Source organism: Schistocerca serialis, chromosome 6 (genome assembly GCF_023864345.2).
Source record: "Schistocerca serialis cubense isolate TAMUIC-IGC-003099 chromosome 6, iqSchSeri2.2, whole genome shotgun sequence".
Classification (NCBI taxonomy): Eukaryota; Metazoa; Arthropoda; class Insecta; order Orthoptera; family Acrididae; genus Schistocerca; species Schistocerca serialis.
In genome coordinates, this window is record NC_064643.1 from 624,005,899 (window position 1) to 624,025,821 (window position 19,923).

The window sequence follows — 19,923 nt, forward strand, 5'->3', positions numbered from 1 at the left end:
TGGAAGAGCAGTTGAACAGAATGGACAGTGTCTTGAAAGGAGGATATAATATGAACATCAACAAAAGCAAAACAAGGGTAATGGAATGTAGTCAAATTAAATCAGGTGATGCTGATTTTAAGAAATGAGACACTTAAAGTATTAGATGAGTTTTGCTATTTGGAGAGCAAAATAACTGATGAAGATCGAAGTAGAGAGGATATAAAATATGATCTGAGGCTTTCCCAGCGAATGTGCTGTCTCCAAGGTTCTCGGGTGTCCAACCGGATCCGATCGTCGGAAGTTCCACGTCTTTTCTGAAAGTAGTTGTATGGAGTGTAGCCTTGTACTGAAGTGAAACGTGGACGATGAATAGTTAAGACAAAAAGAGAATAGAAGCTTTCAAAATGTGGTGCTACAGAAGAATGCTGAAGATGGTTGGATCATGTAACTAATGAGGAGGTACTGAATAGAATTGGGGACAAGAGGAATTTGTGGCTCAACTTGACTAGAAGAAGGGATCGGTTGGTAGGACATGTTCTGAGGCATCAAGGGATCACCAATTTAGTATTTGAGGGCAGCATGGAGGGTAAAAATTGATTGTAGAGGGAGACCAAGAGATGAATACACTAAACAGATTCAGAAGGATGTAGGTTGGAATGGGTACTTGGAGATGAAGCAGCTCGCACAGGATAGAGTAGAATGGAGAGCTGCATCAAACCAGTCTCTGGGCCGAAGATGACAACAACAACAACAACAACAACAACAACTTAATCATATACAGTGATCAGTCAGAACATTGTGACCACCTACCTAATAGCCAGTATATCAACCTCTGGCACGGATAACAGCGGTGATGCGTCATGGCATAAAAGCAAGGCTACTAGATGGAGTTGGCACCACATCTGCACACCCAAGTCACCTAACCTTTTTGTGACCAGTGAGAACTATCTACACCTGCACCTACAGGGATACTCTGCAAATCACATTTAAGTGCCTGGCTGAGGGTTCATCGTACCACCTTCACAATTCTCTTAGTCCAATCTCATATAGTACGCAGAAAGAAAGAACACCTATATCTTTCCGTACAAGTTCTGAGTTCCCTTATTTTGTCATGGTGATCGTTTCTCCCTATGTAGGTCTAAATCAACAAAAATATTTTCACATTTAGAGGAGAAAGTTGGTTATTGAAATTTCGTGAGAAGATTCCTCCACAGTGAAAATCGCCTTTGTTTGTGATGTCCATCCCAAATCTTGTATCATTTCGGTGATACTCTCTCCCCTATTTCGCAATAATACAAAACGTGCTGCCCTTCTTTGAACTTTTTCGATGTACTCCATCAGTCCTATCTGGCAAGGATCCCACACTGCACAGCAGTATTCTAAAAGAGGACGGACAACCATAGTGTAGGCAGTCTCCTTAGCAGATCTGTTACATTTTCTAAGTGTCCTGCCAATAAAACACAGTCTTTGGTTGGCCTTCCCCACATCATTTTCTACGTGTTCCTTCCAATATAAGTTGTTTGTAATTATAATTCCTAGGTATTTAATTGAATTTGTGACCTTTAGATTTGATCGATTTACCGTGTAACCAAAGTTTAACAGATTCCTTTTAGCACTCATTTGGATGACCTCACACTCTTCGTTATTTAGGGTCAGTTGCCAATTTTTGCACCATACATATATTTTTTCAAAATCAATTTGCAATTTGATTTAATCTTCTGATTAATTTACTGGTCGATAAATGACAGCGTCATTTGCAAACAGTCTAACATGGCTCCTCAGATTGCCTTCCAAATCACTTATATAGGTAAGGAACAGCAAAGGTCCGTACACTACCTTGGGGAATGCCAGAAATCACTTATGTTTTACTCAGTGACTTTCCATCAGTAACTACAAACTGTGACTTCTCTGACAGGAAATCACAACTCCAGTCACATAACTGAGACAACACTCCATAGGTACGCAATTTCACTACAAGCCTCTTGGGTGGTACAGTGTCAAAAGCCTTCCGGAAATCCAGAAATGCGGAATCAATTTGAAATACAGTGTCGATGGCACTCAACACTTTGTACAAGTAAAGAGCTAGTTGAATTTCACAAGAACGATGTTTTCTAAATCCGTGTTGACTGTATGTCAATAGCCGTTTTCTTCAACGTAATTAATAATGTTCGAACACAATATATGTTCCAAAATCCTGCTGCATATTGAGCTTAATGATTTGGTCGTTCCCACTTTTTTTGTTTTTGCTGTAAGTTCAGTGGTAATCAGTATTCCCACTTTGAGCTTGTGTTGCTATCTCTGCTATAGGGTGCCAGCTGTGTGTAGTTTATTAACTTGTGTGCAGAAGCTGTTGTATGTCTAAATCTTGAGTCAATCAATGCAGAGATGTCGTTTCTGTGTGAAACGGAAATGGAGCCATTGTTTTGACCATGACAGCTTTTTTTGTATTCTGTGCTTTTCATTTGTGGGTGAAATGAGTTGTGTTATATTTTTCTACTTTTGTATTTACCAAGGAGACAGTATATGTCTGTATTCGGCAGCTTTAACTGAAAATCACAGAAATATTGCGAGATAAGTTAGTGGGCATGATTTATGCCATTGAACGATGCGTGGTGTGCAAGTTGTGTGGCTGTGAAATTGGCATCGTGTTTATTGTATGTTTTCCAGTGGTTAGAATGCCTGAACTGACACAAGAAGAGATTCTAAGAATCCTGTACTCCTTGCCAGAGGATGTAGAGGATTCCAATTTTTATGCTGATTTTGATGAAGACATCCATTCACCGAATACTTCAGATTTTGAACAAAGTTAATGATAACATTATTGTACCGAGTGATGATGATTATTTCGATTTGACAGTAGAAGCGGGTAAAATTGGAAAAATGTCTTCTTGTCATACCAGTGTATCTAACTCACCTCCAGTAAAAGCTGTTTCCCAGTGCTAATGCATGGAGTGAGAATGTTTCCTGTTTTGGAAATCTTCCAGTGAAATTACAAGAAAGCCCAGAAATTCAGGCTAATTTCTTGAGGTCTGATAATGAAATAATTCATTTCCGGTCTTTATTTACAAAAGATCTGTTGTTACACATTTGCAATCAAACTTATATGCAAAATAGGAAGGATGTGTAGTGAAGTCAGGGAAGAAAACAAGTAAAGTAATTTCCAACTGGAAGGACAACCATTCCTGAGCTAAAATTCTTTTATGGGATTGCTTATTTCGATTGGGTATACATTAACTTCCACAACTCAGAAATTTTTGGAGTAGTGATTCTATTATTGTGGAGCCTGCTATCACATCAGTGGTGACAAAGCATCCAACACAAAAAACTTGTTGAAAATCTGCATTCCAGTGACAACAGCATGTGTGTAAAAAAAGGGTGAGCCGGGATATGACAAAATCTGACCTGTCATCACTGCTGTAACAAAGAGGCTGTGTGGAGTATATGAACCTTCTTCTGTTTTGGCACTCGACAAATGTGTGGTGTCATTCGAAGGACGTTCAGCATTAAAACAATATATGCCATTGAAACCAGTCAAGCATGGGTATAAAGTGTTGTTCTTAGATTATGCAAAGACTGACTACATTATACACTTTGACATCTACACTGGAAAAAAAGACAAAGACGATAGGACTGAATTTTCATTGGGTGAAGATGTGTTTACCCTAGCTACTTCGGTGGTTGGAAGTAAAAGGCCGGTGATATTTGGTAATTATTTAACAACAAAAATGGCTCTGAGCACTATGGGACTTAACATCTGTGGTCATCAGTCCCCTAGAAGTTAGAACTACTTAAACCTAACTAACCTAAGCACATCACACACATCCATGCCCGAGGCAGGATTCGAACCTGCGACCGTAGCAGTCGCACGGTTCCGGACTGCGCGCCTAGAACCGCGAGACCACCGCGGCCGGCATTTAACAACATTTCAAATAATGGAAGAGCTAAAGTCTCATGGGATTTATGATATTGGTACTGTTTGCTCAAACAGGATGGATCTGCCAGACATAAGGGGGGGGGGGGGGGGAGTTCAAAACTTAGCAGAGGAGAACTTGAGTTTGCTGTCGTGTCATGTGTTGCAGCAGTCAAGTGGCAGGATGGTAAACATGTGTGTACTTTCAAATTATCAGTCCCAAAAAAACAGCTGTTTTGAGGACAAATAAAGATGGTTGCAAGGTGTTTGCAAGGTGATGGAATGTATGATTCATGCCCGGCTGGTATGGTGGCTCGAGTCTCGCCATTTACTGACAAATGCACAGTCTGGATTTCGAGCACTGCATTCTGCAGTTCACTGTCTCGTTACTTTGTCATGCCATGTCATAAATGGTTTTCTGTGGAAATCCCAGACTGTGTCTGTGTTTTTCGATTTGGAGAAGGCCTACAACACCTGCTGGAAACTGGTATCCTTCGTACTCTTTATACATGGGGCTTCCGTGGGCGCCTGCCCTGTTTCCTTCAGGCATTCTTAAAAGATCGAGTTTTCCAGGTGTGTGTAGGTTCTGCCTTGTCGGACATCTTTATCCAGGAAAACGGTGTGCCTCAGGGTTCTGTCCTGAGCATCATCCTCTTTACTATCACCATTAACCCTATAAAGGCCTGTCTCCTGCTGGGCATCTCCATCTCTCTTTTTGTTGACAATTTTGCCATCTATTGCAGTTCTCCACGGACTTGTCTCACTGAACAGTGTCTTCAGCTATGTCTTTACTCCTGGAATATCGACAATGGCTTTAGCTTTTCTATTGATAAAACTGTCTGTATGAATTTCTGGTGACACAATTGGTTTCTCCCACCATCTTTGTATGTTCGGCTTGTTGCCCTTCCACTCACTGAAACTAAGAAATTTCTGTGGCTCCTGCTCAACAGGAAACACTCTTGGTCCTCCCATGTGTCTTATCTGGCAGCCTGTTGTACGCGGTTCCTCAGTCTCCTATGTGTCCTCAATGTTACTTCCTGGGATGCTGATTAAACCACCCTCCTCCATTTGTACCGGTCCCTTATTCATTCGAAACTAGAGTATGGGTGCTTTGTTTATGCGTGTGCACGTCCATCCATCTTACGCTGTCTCAATACTGTCTATCAATGTGGCATCCATTTGGCCACAGGCGCCTTTTACACTAGCCCGGTTAGAGTGTCTATGCTGAAGCTGCTGAACTACCTCTGTCCTACCGCCGTGACTTTCTTCTCAGCAGGTATGCAAGCCGTCTGTCTGCCACGTGTGGCCACCCATTCTATGCCTCCTTCTTTGACGATTCCTTTGAGCGCCAGTATGGGTGCATCCCTCTCCTCTGTTACCTCCTGGAGACCACTTTGGCATTTTCTACAGCGGCTTAACTTCACACTACCTGCACCTTTCCCCGTGTGTGTGAACCCTTCACCACTGTGGCTTCGTGAAGTGGCCAATGTCAACCTTCGCCTTCATTCACTTCCTAAGGCCACTACTCTAGCCTTGGTCTATCGCGATAGTACCTTTGTATACACTGATGGCTCTTGGACTAACCGTGGGTTCGGGGTGTGCCTTCGTCATAGGCACTCATGTCTTTTGATATCGGCTTCTGCTACACTGCTCAGTATTTGCAGCCAAGCTCTTTGCCCTGTATCATGCCACGGAGTTCCAGTGACACGACCCTTTCAATTGTGCTCTCCACTCAGACTCACTCAGTGTCCTTCAAAGTCTGTGTGTGCTGTATACCGCCCATTGCTTAGTGCACTGGATCCAAGAAAACTGTCACTTGCTCACTCATGGTACAGCTGGTGTGATGTGTTTGTGGGTTCCTGGTCATGTCGGTCTACCAGGAAATGAGGCTGTTGACTCTGCTGCCAAGCCGTCAGTCCTTGAACTTCAGCCCGCAAGTTCCTATATTCCCTCCAATGATCTGTGTTGCCATCTGTCAGGTAGTATTGTCCCTTTGGCATCGCCAATGGTCCTCGCTTCACGGGAATAAGATCAGGCTTATTAAGCCTCTCCCTGTGGCTTGGACGACCTCCTCTCAGCTTTCCCGTCCGGAAGAGGTCATTTTAAGTAGGCTGCGTATTGGGCCCTGCCTGTTTAGCCATCGTCATTTGATAAGTGTTGCTACCCCACCACTTTGTACACATTGTGCCCAAGATTTAACTATTCGCCACTTGCTGATGGACTGCCTATTTTTTAACCGTTTATATTCCCGCTTCGGTTTGTCGTCTGCATTATCGGCCGTTTTAGCAAATGACGTGTGGGCTGTCGACTGCGTTTTATTTTTTATCCACCAAAGCAATATGACAAAGGCCATTTAATTTTTGGTTTTGGACCTCTGTTTCTGTATGGGGTCATTTTTTAGACCTTTTTCCATATGCCTGTTTGTTGGCTGCCTTGTATTATTTCCATTGGGACAGATGTATAGTGGTTTTTTAACTCCTTTGTATCTTTGTGTTCTCTAGTTTTGACTTGGGCGCATATGACCCCAGTTGTTTTTTGTGCCCTAAAGCAAAACAAAACCTAACAGCATTCTTGAACACTCGACAAGCTGTGCAGTTTCCAAAATACTCGTGTCAAGTCTCTGGAGCATCACAATCTGCCCTCAATCAAACTCGGATTGTGCGCCTTCCCCGTTCTATACACAGACAGCACGCTCACTGTTATTGCATATCTGGTGTGTATGTGTGTCTTACTAGCAGTCGTTTCTCACCAGGTGACAATGTTATCACCTAAACGAGTTTATATCAATAGTAGGTTGGTGATCATAATGTTCTGGCTGAACAGTGTGCGTCAACCAGTATTCAACTGCAACAAATATATACAATACTCCATCTCTACCTTTTGGTAAGGATCCACATAAATTTACTGCTGTTGGATCGTATAAAGCTATTGGTATACTGAATACATTTTATGAGTTAGCATTTTGTTATCTTCCTTCACCATTTGACAAAATTCCCATGCTCTTCAAATTATCTTTGCCCTCTACTTAAGTCGCTGAAATAGAAAAATTTGATCATATGTTGAATACACTTCCAAATACAAAAATGTCCATAGCCTTCATATGAAAACCAAATCAGATCTTGTACTGGTAATTTAGGAATACACAACTTCCAATGGACTGCATTGTCATTCCCCCCCCCCCCCCCCCCTCTCTCTATCGCTATATATATATATATATATATATATATATATATATATATATATATATATATATATATATATATATATATATATATATATATATAAAAAGAAATCTTTACATAACAACCACTTCTTATCCTTTGCCATCAGTGTACCTTGGGGCAGGAGCTGATAATATCACTGGAATACTAGTCAAACTTCAATTCTTTTTTAATCTTTCTAGGTAGTAACATTACCTTGCTATTAGTATAATCAGTAGTCATAAAGCTAACTCTAAACATTATTCCACAACCTTCAGTTCTACATGACTTACTCATGCCTATAAGCAATGTAGAAAGTCCATAAGGGACTAAGTTAAGGGAACCTTTTATATAATTTATTTGTAATTTAAATTCTTGTAGAATAGAACCCATCAGATTAATCGACTTTGGGAAACTGCTCTCCATTAAGAGTACCAAAGTTTGCTGATCACTGCATATCATTATTTTTGAAGTTCAGATTAGAGTTTGAATTTTTTTTAAACTCTGAATAATAGATAATAGCTCTTTTTCATTAGCAGGATAATGTATGTCATGTTCATTAAGCCTTCGACTGTCAAAGGCTGTAGTACTCTGTCCTATTTTTTCAGGACCCCATTCTCCCTGAAGCAGTTCACAACCCAAACCATATTCCAATGCATTCATGATTGACTTAAATGCTAGATTCATCCAAGGATGATTTAAAATTTTGACATCTAATGGTACTTATTTGATAATATTAAAAGCTTCACGTGTTCTTTCATTCCAAATCCATGTAGATCATTGTTTCAGCAAACTGGGTAACTGTTGATCTTTCATTGATGTCCTTATAAAATGTGTGTAAAATGTGGCTATAACAAAAGCAGTTATTTCAGATTTTGTGCTTCAGGGCATTCTTTTATGGCTTGAATTCTTTCCGTATCAGGCTGGATCCTGTTTATACATACAATATGACCCAGAAACTTTAATTATTCTCTTGCAAAATGAGACTTAGGTAGCTTAATTGTCATTCCTTTGTCTTTTACATTTTTAAAGTTGTCAATAATGTACAATGGTCTTCCAACATCTTGGAAACTAGTAATAAATCATCTACACACACACACACACATTCACTACCTAAAGGCGTACAGAAAGCATGAATAAAAAAATAGATACAGATGTGTTTAACCCAGAAGGTAGCATTTTAAACTGATAGAATTTTCCTCCAAATAGGAGTGCCATATAAGACCTAGACTTTTCATGTAGTGGTACTTGTCAGTATCCGGTTGTTAGATGCTTTGAAGTAAAGAATTCCGTTTCTTCAAACCTTTATAATAGCTTTTCTATACAGATGAGTCTGTTGTGCTCAGTTCCAATATGTTTATTTAAAGTTCATATATCTAAAAGCAACCACTTCAACCTGCAAGGGGTACATGTCTGAAAAAAAAGTAGGTGGTGTGTAAGATGTAAGGTGGGGTCTGTGAGAGTGGATCATATTTAGACAGGATGCAACAAAATTCTGGATTCTTCTCACAGAGCTGAAGCGTGCTCCTGTTTACGTCACTGTTTATCTCATTGGCTAAGGGAGCAGTCTTTCTTTTTACTCCACTGATTGCAAAATTCAGTGACATCATTATTTTTCTAGCCCCACTCTGTAAAATACTATCGCTTGCTCTTCCTGAGGAATGGAATAAGTATATGGCACTGCTGATGGTGAGTCAGGAATAATTTTGTCACTCATAAAGAGCGGCACAACAACCACTTTGCAGCACCTGCATATGCAAGGTTTTGTGTGACACCATTGAGATTGGCAGCGGATGGACACAAAACATGAGGGGGCCGAAGTTGACTGCCTTCTGTGGATGGAGCGCTTGGTCATGTTTTTGTGAACAGACTATAACTTAAGTACCCTACAAGGTAGTCAGTCAGTGTCATGTTGTTTGGGAGTGCTAGAGAAAAATATCTAAATCATTTTTTAAATAAAATCTCCTTTATGTAATTCCTTCAATTGCAGAGAGTTGCATGATCGTGACTTAAGGTTGAGAGGGTTGATTTTGATTGGTTTCTTATCATATTTACATGAATAGCTTACTTTTTGTCCACAGATAACTGATACTAAACATGGCCGAACCTAAAAAGAAATGTAGACAGTACAGTGTTTATTATTTGAAGTTTGGTGTATACCATCATTGTCGGACAATTACCTATGCGCCTTTCAAGCAGCAAAGTGTTAAGCAATGACTCTAAGAACCATCCAAGCTAGAGGATCATCTGAGAAGGTGTCTCCCTGATAAAACAGGTAAAGATTTGAGATACTTTCAAGTACTTAAAGAAAAAATTCGAAAGAGACTCACAGGTGACTGTTATGTTAGCTTCAATGTCACAAAAATATGGTGGTTTGCAGGCTTCTCACAATATCTCATTGCTTATCGTCAAATCTGGAAAACCTTATACTGTTAGGAACAGTTAGCTTCCAAAACTTTTGTAGACAAATCTGCTTATGATATACATTTCAGAGATGTATTGATGAAATAAGTTACGGCATTGAAAAAATCTTTTGTAATTAGCTGCATACAACCTATTTCTCCATACATTTGGATGATTCAACTTTATCTGGCAATGGAACATTATGATTGCCATAAGGCAGTTTAGTTGTGAACCAAGAAATCCGTGAAGAATTGCTCTTCATGAGAACTGTGACAACAGACACTAAACATGAATCAGTCTTTAGTATTTTGGAAGATTATTTCATGCAAAAAGTGATCAGTTTATCAAATATACTGCCAGCGGCAGCAGGTGGAACACCTGCCATGTTTGTGCACTATCATGGACTTATAAGCCACTTAAAACAGAATGTACCCAAGATAGTATGCAATAAATTGCATCATCCATCGACAGTGTTTAGTTGCTAAAATTCTGAATAGTAGATTGTGTAAACTCCTTCAGGTTGTTCTTAACACGGAAAACAAAATTCATTGTATCACTTTAAGTTCTAGGTTATTTGCATAGTAATGTGAATAAAATGACAAGAACTTTGTCGATTATCGCTTCATGTGGAAGTGCCCTGGCAGTCAAAAGGCCTATATTTGACAAGACAGGTTGTATACAAGCCTGGACAACCGGGAGGTCTGGAAAAAACTCAGGAATTTTTTCATACAGAAAAAACATGGGAATTTTTTAGAATTTTTCATTGTTTTATTTTGACTGGTATGAACCAATACTCTAATGAAGGATATTACTGTATCCCGCTACTGCAGAATAATACTCCAGCAATAAAACATGAATGAGAGAAAAGAAAACGAAAACAAAACTTGCTCATACAAGCGTCTGCCAACAGCAAACTGTGTCAGAGGCTTTAGGAAGACTATGCAATGCTTCATAACAACAAATTGCCTCCATGAGCGTGATGTCACGACTGTTTACATTACATTCGTCTGAGCAATTGCGCACGGGCTCATGTGCATGCACAGTTGAGTCGTGTCTGAGTAATATCTTCTCCCGCTACGGCTACAGAAGTGTGGCTGTATAAGCAGTGGCAGCAAGCAGCCAGATGCCACCCGGGAAAATTTTGCTGACGCGCCCAAGCTGCCAGATTCACACAAGCGCAACAGTCCTGGGTTGGGGAGGGGGAGGGGGGTGGGAAAATTAATATTATTGAGGAAAGAAACCCTGTTTCACAAAGTACCCAGCATCCAGTGCACTTACCAATCCCCAGCTCAGGAAATCAGGGTCACCAAGCCTGTACTCAGCTAACAAATGCTGAGCCCCTGAGGGCTATCAAATCTGGACTGTTGCCTTTTAACTTCAAGTTAACCTCATTACATTCAGTAAACAAATCTGTTAAATAAGCAATGTCTGGTTCCAGTTGATTAAATTTTCTTCTAAAATTGAGATCTACAATTTATGAAAAAATACACTTTCTCCGGGGGGGGGGGGGGGGGGGGGGGGGGGAATTACACTTTTTCCTTTTGACTGTATACTTTTCCTTGGCACTGTGAAACTGATCAATCCTCTGAAAGGTTATGGTTTTATACACCACCTGTGTAGAATTTTCCGGCACTTTAGAAAACGAAACTCAGGGGAAAAGACATGTTTTGGAAAGCAACAACATGTACGCTGCATATTTTGATATTATGAAGGTATAAATTCAGATTCCACCAAACACCGCATGTTCCTTTCCGAAACATTGAAATCAAGATTGCGATGTGCTTTTGAAGCCAGTCATGTCACGTGATCTCGCCAGCCGATGACGGCATAGGACACATGATGTAGTCAGCCAATAGCAAGATCACTGTTAAGTAGTGCAAACACACAAATAAGAAAAGTTAATGGTTTAAATTAATATACATAGTGTTGCTACAAGAAATGCAAAGCTTTCACATATAATAGTAGTCTCGAAGATTAATAAGCTGCAAGAGAAGTTAAGCTTTTACAAATAATGTTGTCCTTTTTTGCATGTAAGATACATCGCATAAATGTGCCAGTACAATTTTTAATAATGACAAATGTCTGATCTTCTGCGCTCGAAATTCTTCTAATTGGTCATCCTCAGAGTTGATTTTTAAATGAGTCAAATGGTCTGTGGTTTGAAAAATTCATTGTACATTCTCACACATAGTTCATCTTGCATAAAAGGAAATTTACTTTGAAAGTAATGCATTTCAAACAACCATTCGCAATATTTTCGCGCGACCTGTTGGAAATAGGGTTGTTTCAGCAGTTGGCAGAGACTGCCAGATAACAGGAGTCAATGCCCTTGATCAGCTATGACGACGCAGGAAGCTCGTATGTTTGTACGTGTAAAACATTAAAATATCTTACATAATGTCATGAAAGAAGCAAGATGTCAGAGGATACTTCAAGAGCATCAGAATTTCGTGAACCATCATAAAATAATTCAGCTTAAAAGTGCACATTCGTGTGTCCAGATTCAGATGTAAATTTTCTTGGAGTATCAGTACAGTATCATATCATGTTTGGTTCTTTATTATGGCATAATGCCATATGTGCTAGAAGATAAAAACATGCATTTGAAATGCAGCGAACAGTTGAAATTAGCCAATAGTGTGGAATTAAACACTTTGTTTCAAAGAAATTGACTGCCTCAGCGGAAAAGATTAATAAAAGCCAAACTTCTATGGCAAACAAAAAAAAATAACTTCATTGTTCTGCAAGGTAGTTAATGCTTGACTGTAGAAGGGTGTAAATAAAATAAAATCTGAAACTAATAATCTATTTTAGCCTTCCATAATTATGTGAATGTTTTTTATTTCATTTGATAGCTCCCGGTCACAGAAATCTGTTTTGTATCCTTCGACGTGACAGCAATAAATGAAGAGGAAACAGCAGATCCACTAATCGTGAACACAGGTGACATGTGGGCTCCCCACCTCCCCAATACAACTCAGACTGCTCTGTGCATCAACTACAGATCTATGATATTTCCAAACTGGGGCAGTACTAGATAGTGACCCCAGTGGAGAAAGGGCTAAATGTGGGATGACTATCTTTGTGAATGACACATACCACTCCACTTCTGTCTCCCTCAGAACAGCTATTCAGTCAGTTGCTGTCAGTACATATTCACTTGCTGTTTCAATCTGTAGTGTGTATTTGGCGCCCAATGGAAGTTTGGATAGAGTGGCTCTTTCTGACCTGATTTTACAACTCCATCCACCGTTTGCCTATTTGTAAGAGGTTTTAATGCACACAATGTGCTATGAGGATCTCCAAAGACATGCCCCAGGGGTTGGGTTGTAGAAAGCCTTATTAAAGCTGGTGATAACACACACTTTAGCACTGTCATGGTGTCATTCTTGGCCATAGACCTTGCTTTCTTTTCTCCTGCCCTTGTTGATGCTGCTCACTGGGCGGTGGTTGCTGACTTGCATTCCATTGACCACTTCCCTATCTGGATCCACCTCTCAGACAGAGCTGAAACCACCATGATGGATGCTTAACAGAGTAAACTGGGTGCTGTACAGTCAGATAACTGTTTTTGAAAGTCAGGATAGTGTCCAGGACTGGGTGGAACACATTACTAATGTGATCCACTATGCCGCTGATGCATCTATCCCCAAATCTTCAGACTGACCTCGGAAATGCCATGTCCCATGGTGGAACAATGAATGTCACTCCACCGTCTGGGAGAGATGCATGACGTTGCGATGATTTAAATGTCAACCTTCTGCTAGCAAAATTGTAGCCTTCTGAATTGCAAGGGCAAGGGCAAGGGCATGACAATCAATCAGGGGAATTCTTGGCAAGTGTTTCTATCAATCATTCCACTAGCTCATCGAAGGTATGGGAAGCCGTACAAAGGATATCTGGCAAATGTGCTAGACAATTTGTAACTGCTGTACTGCGGTAAGGGTGTCTGAAATCTACACCTGAGGACATAGCCGCAGCAGATTTCTGTGGTTCAGTCACTGCCTCTGCAAACCAAGATCCAGCTTTCTGCCACCATCAGGCTTTGTTGGAGAGGGGTGGTTGGAATTTTAATTCTACCAACACCAAAGATGGCAATTGCACCTTTTCCCATGTGGAAGCTTGAGTGTGCCCTGCCTCAGATTAAGGAGATTGCCCCGGGTAAGGGTTGAATCCTGTTCTGCATGTTATAGTGCCTTCACCAGGGTACAGAAGAAATTCTCTTGTCCTTTTTTAATATGGTGTGGTTTACTGGGGACTTCCCCAACTCGTGGAGGGAGGTGATTTTAGGGAAGGACCACATGTTGCCCAGTAAGTTACTATAAAGTGGCTCTTACTAACTGCATGGGAAAGACAATAGACTACGCGGTCAACTGTCATCTGATTTGGGTCCTAGTATCATGGGACCTACTCATTTGCTCCCATTGTGGGATTCGGAGGTATCGTTCAACCCTTGACATCCTCTGAAGGCTATTAAGGCCAAAATTTTGAAGCCATTGAATATTTTAGAATGCCTCAGCCACAGGTCATGAGGAACAGACCTGGGCAGGCAAAGGATGTGTGCTTCTGCTGGGTAACAGGGCACATGGGCATTCAGGATAACATAGCAGCAGATGCAGCAGAAAGATGCCTGTTTGGAAGTTACAATTTCTGAATGTCCTGCCCCTGTCTGTGCAGTTACCTTGCTATTGGGACACTATTGAGACACATCATCTTGCATGCGGGAGGAGGAGTGGTTAGGTTTGGAGAACAAGCTGAGGCCTGTGAAACCGACGACACGACTGTGGTGTTGCTCCTTCCGGCCACGACAGTGGGAGCAAGTACTTTTAATGTGCCTCTGGATAGCACAGTGCCCTCTGCTGCATGGATTCCTCCTTCAGCAGGAATACCCATCGCTATGCAGTGCTTTTGGTGCACAGGTTTCTGTACGCCATATTTTAAATGGATGTGTTTTATATACCAAGCCACAAGGGCCATAAACCACGTACCAGTTGACCTGCCCTAATCAGGGTTCGTACTGAATTTACAAAATAAAAATGAAGGACTTTCAAGCACCTCTTCTTTACTGACAATAGTTGCACTCAATACCAATACTGTATTGAGGTCAAGAATAAAATAAATGTGCATCATATAAAGGTAATTATCATCATGTTTTCTGTATAGTCTGCTAGATGGGCCCTCTAATGTTTTGTTTGCATTGTGTAGCGTTCGATCTGCTAGCAGTGCAACTCTCCCATCATGTGATCCAGCTCCATCCTCGTTGAGTCTTGATAGCTGCTGAGAAACAGTCCAGCATATACCATATTGAACGATTTGGTCCACAATTCAAACTAGTAAGCTGAAATCATCTTGATATGAGAATTCTATACCTTTTGTCTCCTAAATGATGAAAGCAATTGTGAATTTATGAGTTTTTCAATAAAATTTGTGGGTGTATCATGCCATTGAGTGCAGTGCCCAAGTAATGTACCTTTACCATTGTTACTTTTATTGTTATTTTTTTGACTGTAAGGGTACCTCATCTTTCCATTAAATTTTCACAATTTTGAGCAGTTGTGATTGCACACTAATCTTTTACCATTTGTTTTATCATTAATAATTTGTTTCATTTATACCTCATGTTTCCAATAAATTTAAACGCTTGCTTTCTCAAATACGAAAGAACAATTATTATCCGAGGAGGTGCAGAGGATGTGTATTAACAACTCATTCACAATTTAATGTATAACATGCGTAATTTAAGCACACCAAGCCAAGTCATTCTAACCGAGTTATGTATAACATGAAATAACACTTACCTTTCATATGGGCTTTTAATATCGCTTCTCCCAACATTGCTATACCAATATCCTTTACACATCCCTTACACTTTTCTTTGTGAGTGTTTGTTGATGGCTCTAGCCATTGTTTATATTCATCTTGTCGTGGCTACAGTTGATACATTTTCCAGACATTTTAATAACAATTTTAAAAATACATCTGTTCTGTAGTGTTTCCACCGAACATGTGTTAAAAGTAGGATGGCCGATAAATTGCAGATTCCATTTCATCCATAATTTTGCAGCTTCAAATATGACTGCACTCAATACACTCTAGGTATGAATTAAAAAAGCCTTCAGTCACAAGTTTTCATGTTTTATTAAGTACACAATGCATTTTGGACCCTGTGGGTCCATCTTCAGATGTAATTCGTGTTAATACATGATTTATTTGTTCTCTTGAATGAGATGAAATGCATATTCCTGTCACAAAAAGGTTTGATGTTAGGTTACGAACTTCGTAAATCAGACGTGGAAAATATGTGTGAAATAGTGGAAAAGAAGAATAGTGTATACTTACCAATAATCCAAGAAAGAGTTTTTAACATTTTAGTAACAGCATAATTTTTTTTCTCTATGGTTTTCAAACATATCACTTCATTCAAGAGGCACATTCGCAAGCACATGTTTGTAAACACTTCACAGATGTTTTTGTACATTATGTGGTCAAAGATGAATTTTTCATAGTGCTAAAGATATAACTATTAAACAATTGACATATGCAGGAAACAGTTGACAAATGCAGGAAATAACTTTAGAACAGATCTTTAAAGTTGCTGAAATAGCCTTGGCTTGCGAAATCTGTTTGTTCATTTAACATCGATTCTGGTTTTTTGGTTTTGTGGAGGTATATCTCCAGTTGCTCTAACACATGTAGGGTCTTACCATTGGCTTCATTATGTAATACTGCCAAATTGTTTTCTAGATTGTTGATGACATGTTTTGTTTCCAACATATGTTGTGCATGGCTGATTTTTCAGAATGGTTGAGCCTGAAAGCAATTACATGTTCTTGAAAACGGGTTTTGAAGTTCCTGCCTGTTTTCCTTACATAGTAGGCAGGCCAACTGGGGCATGATACTTTTTTATACTCTACTGTTGTTGTATGTTTGTGTATTTGATTTTATGCTATGGATGAGTAAGTTTCCCAATTTATTGTTAGTTGGGAGTTAAACTGTTACATTTGTTTTTTTGAAATGGTTAGCTATTTTTTGTGATATGGGGCCCAGGTATGGGATACTGGTGAATATTTTCTCTTCTGTCATAGTGTTGTCATTCTTTGTCTTGCTTTTGTGTATTTGTCTTCCTAAATTGTCAATTTTTTTTTTTTTTTTTTTTTTTGCTGTGTAGCCATTGTTTATGGCAATGCTCTTTATTGTATCTATCTCATTCTTGAGGGTGTTTCCTTCTAGATCAAGAGAGTGTAGTCTGTGTAGCATGGACCTAAATGCAGCATGTTTCTGTGTGGTGGGATGGCATGATGAGTTGTCCAGTGTTATGTCTGTGTATGTGTGTTTTCTGTGTATGCTGAATTTATGTTTTTATTGATGGTTGGTGATTTTAAGGTCCAGGAAATTTATGCTTTTGTTGTCCTCATGTTCTATTGTGAATTTTATGTTTTTGTAGAAAGAATTGAATAATGCTAGTAGTTTGCCTGTGGTTTCCCATGTCACTGGGTGGGAGTAGGTCATGAAGCACTGGTCATGCGCATCGGCACTTGCTGTTAGGAAACAAACCAATACAGGAAGCCTAGCTCTATTGGTATTGATCTCAACTGTTGACATATGATAAAACAATGATAAACTCAATTTTGTGGATTCTACTATGTGCTGCAGTTCTGCCATTAATTGTGCTGCAGTTCTGCCATTAATTGTGCTGCACTTGCCACAGGCCATGTAGGAACTGTCATGGAGGTAGCAATGTAGGACTTAATTGCCCATGTACCATATTATTATCTGCTGCCACCTGCAATGCTGTCACCTCTACCCTTGCCTTACCTAAGCTGTCTGCCAGATATTGTTGCAGTCTTGCAACAATCGCTTTCCTAACCAGTAAATTGAGTTGAGTCTGTACTTCATCCAAATCATTATTAGTTGTTCCCATAGTCACATACATGTATCTTGTCCGCTCTGAAGTTAATTTTCGCATCACTTTAGTGTTGTTCAATACACCTGACTCAAAATTTTCCAAGGGCGTAGTATGTCATTCTGCAGTTGCCCTGTAAGGTTCTGCTACTTCCTGCGTCTGTACCAGCATGCTTTTAATTCCTGCATATTGTCAGTATCTGCTGTACCACACACCATCTTCAATAACTTTCCGCCTGCATTTAACCATCCCCTCTTGCACTGCAAAAGTCTACGTTTGGCGAGATCCGTCACTTGACGCAACTGATTCCTTAACTGCTCATGCTGAGAGTCGCAACTCGTGATACTCTCCCTGTATCTTCCCTAATATTTCTTACCTGTCAGTTTCAAGTTGCAGCACAGTGTAAGTTTCTTTCAATTTTCATATCTCATTTCTTAGTTCTCGTGTACCGTAAGCTGGCTTCAATGTCCGCTGGAGGCTAGTTAACATGGCATCCTCCTGTCTGAGAAAGGACACTTCTGATTTGAGTTGTTGGTTCTATAATGTGTCTGCTGCTCCGCCATAGAGGTGCAGTGTCATCAGAATTACCATATTCATTCTGGATGTTCTCAATGGTAATATCACCTGAGGGGGAAAGGAGTTCGTATTACTCTGCCTCAGCCTCTCGCAATGCTGGGCATATAAAACTCACTACTAAATCAACACAGAATTAAGTAGCACTCTTGTTCTCTGAGAAACTAAACATTAATTACAAGAACTTAACAAAATGCAATATAACCCCTCTACCGTAAGACAGTGACATAATTATTGTATATTTTATCCATGAAACTACTTCACATGTCTGACCCCAGTGGTGTGTGTTGGCATTATATAAGTGCATAAGGCACTCCAAGAATCTTTTGCTCATCAGTTTCCATTTCTATCCTTTCCTTCTTAGCTTTAACGTACCTTACTGGTAGCAGTACTGGCACTTGCGGCAAAATGTGCAAAATACCCCTAAATGGCTTAATGCATTCTACATTGAGAATGGAAGTTCTTGTCAGTAACTGTAACTTCAGTGTAACCCATTGGTGTGTAGGGGTTCACTAGCATAACCCGTTGGCCGAGTCTGTATTTGGGAAGCTTACCAATATGTCATCACACTTGCTCTTGCCACTAGAGTGCTTTCATATTCATTTTTTCCCACCAGTTTCTACACATTTTATAACATCTTCGTAATCTTCTTCACCAACTTTCCATTTTTCCCAACTTTAGGCTTAATCACTTCAAAAAGTGATGGCATTTTCTAACAAATACCACCCTATACAGTGACGGCCCAGTGTTGCCATGTTCTAAAGAACTGTACACAGCTATGGAAAATGGTAAGTGTGAAGCATCAAATTTGTCATTGTGTTCCAACCACTCTATAACGCAAAACAATATTGTTCACCAAGTCGATTCCCATTCACATCCAGGTGGGTTTCCCTTACTTCTCAGTATTTTTATCATGCGAACTGAGCTTTAATGAACATTTCTGCAGTTCACTCAGCTCCACCTTCGTGACTGATGAACCTTGCAATGATATAGCATTTGCGGCACTTGTTTCCACCTAGAATGCTGTCCCACTGAGTTCGGTAGAGTGCTGCAAAAAGATTGATTTTTGCGTGTTGCTTATTCACAAAATCCAGCTCTAAAATAGCACAGTACGTCCATCAATATGACACAATATCTCCATACATTCCCGAAAATTCCTTGTTCCAATACAGAAATAAAACAACATTGATCTTAACGATGCCACATCATTAAACTCACTCCACGTAATCTATATTACGGAGAATTCAATCTTTTCATATCCAGAAGGTGCAGACTAGTAACCAATGCATACACCCCTTTGTCCACTAAAAACCTTGGTTCTGTTCTGTTCTGTTCCATTTACAAGAACTACTCCTCCTCTGCATAAACCATCATAGCATTATGCTTGACTGGGAATGCCGTCCAGCAGTTGAATTCCCATTGATGCTAAACAAACCCTTTCCATCAACCCATCCCCGTTTTCTCTCTGACAGTCTTGCGCCCAATGCCTCACCATCTGTTATTCACAGCATTGCATTTGGTGGTGGTGTTTCTGAATGTGGCCCACATGTCCACATGCATAGTAAATCACTTCTGAGGGAAAAAGCAATGTTAGTCCTGTTTACAAGTCACTATGTCTACTTCCTTTAGTTGTGTAGAGACCTTAATGGCAGCAGACAAATCCTTTCGGATCTCCACCCGTACTCTCTCAACATATTGAGTGGAAGTCCTCTCAAAAATTTATTCTGTGTTAACTCATACACTTGCGCATTGATTTTCCTTATCCTACCTAAGCATGCCTCCTCCAACTCGTATTGTTTCTGGGACATCCTATTAAGTTGTTCTCTGATGAATCTAGCACTATTCTGCTTGCAGTAATACTGTTAGTCCATACTTAAGTTGTTCAAATGTGCACACCATATTCCGTCTTTGCCTTGCTTGCTGACTCTACCTTACTCGTGTGCAAATATACT

General features: G+C 40.0%; 1 protein-coding gene across 1 annotated transcript in view; it reads left to right on the forward strand.

Moving 5' to 3' along the window:
- The window catches only part of LOC126483688 (cysteine desulfurase, mitochondrial-like), a 119,535-nt gene that overhangs the window by 60,089 nt on the left and 39,523 nt on the right, over positions 1-19,923 (forward strand). The window lies entirely within an intron of this gene.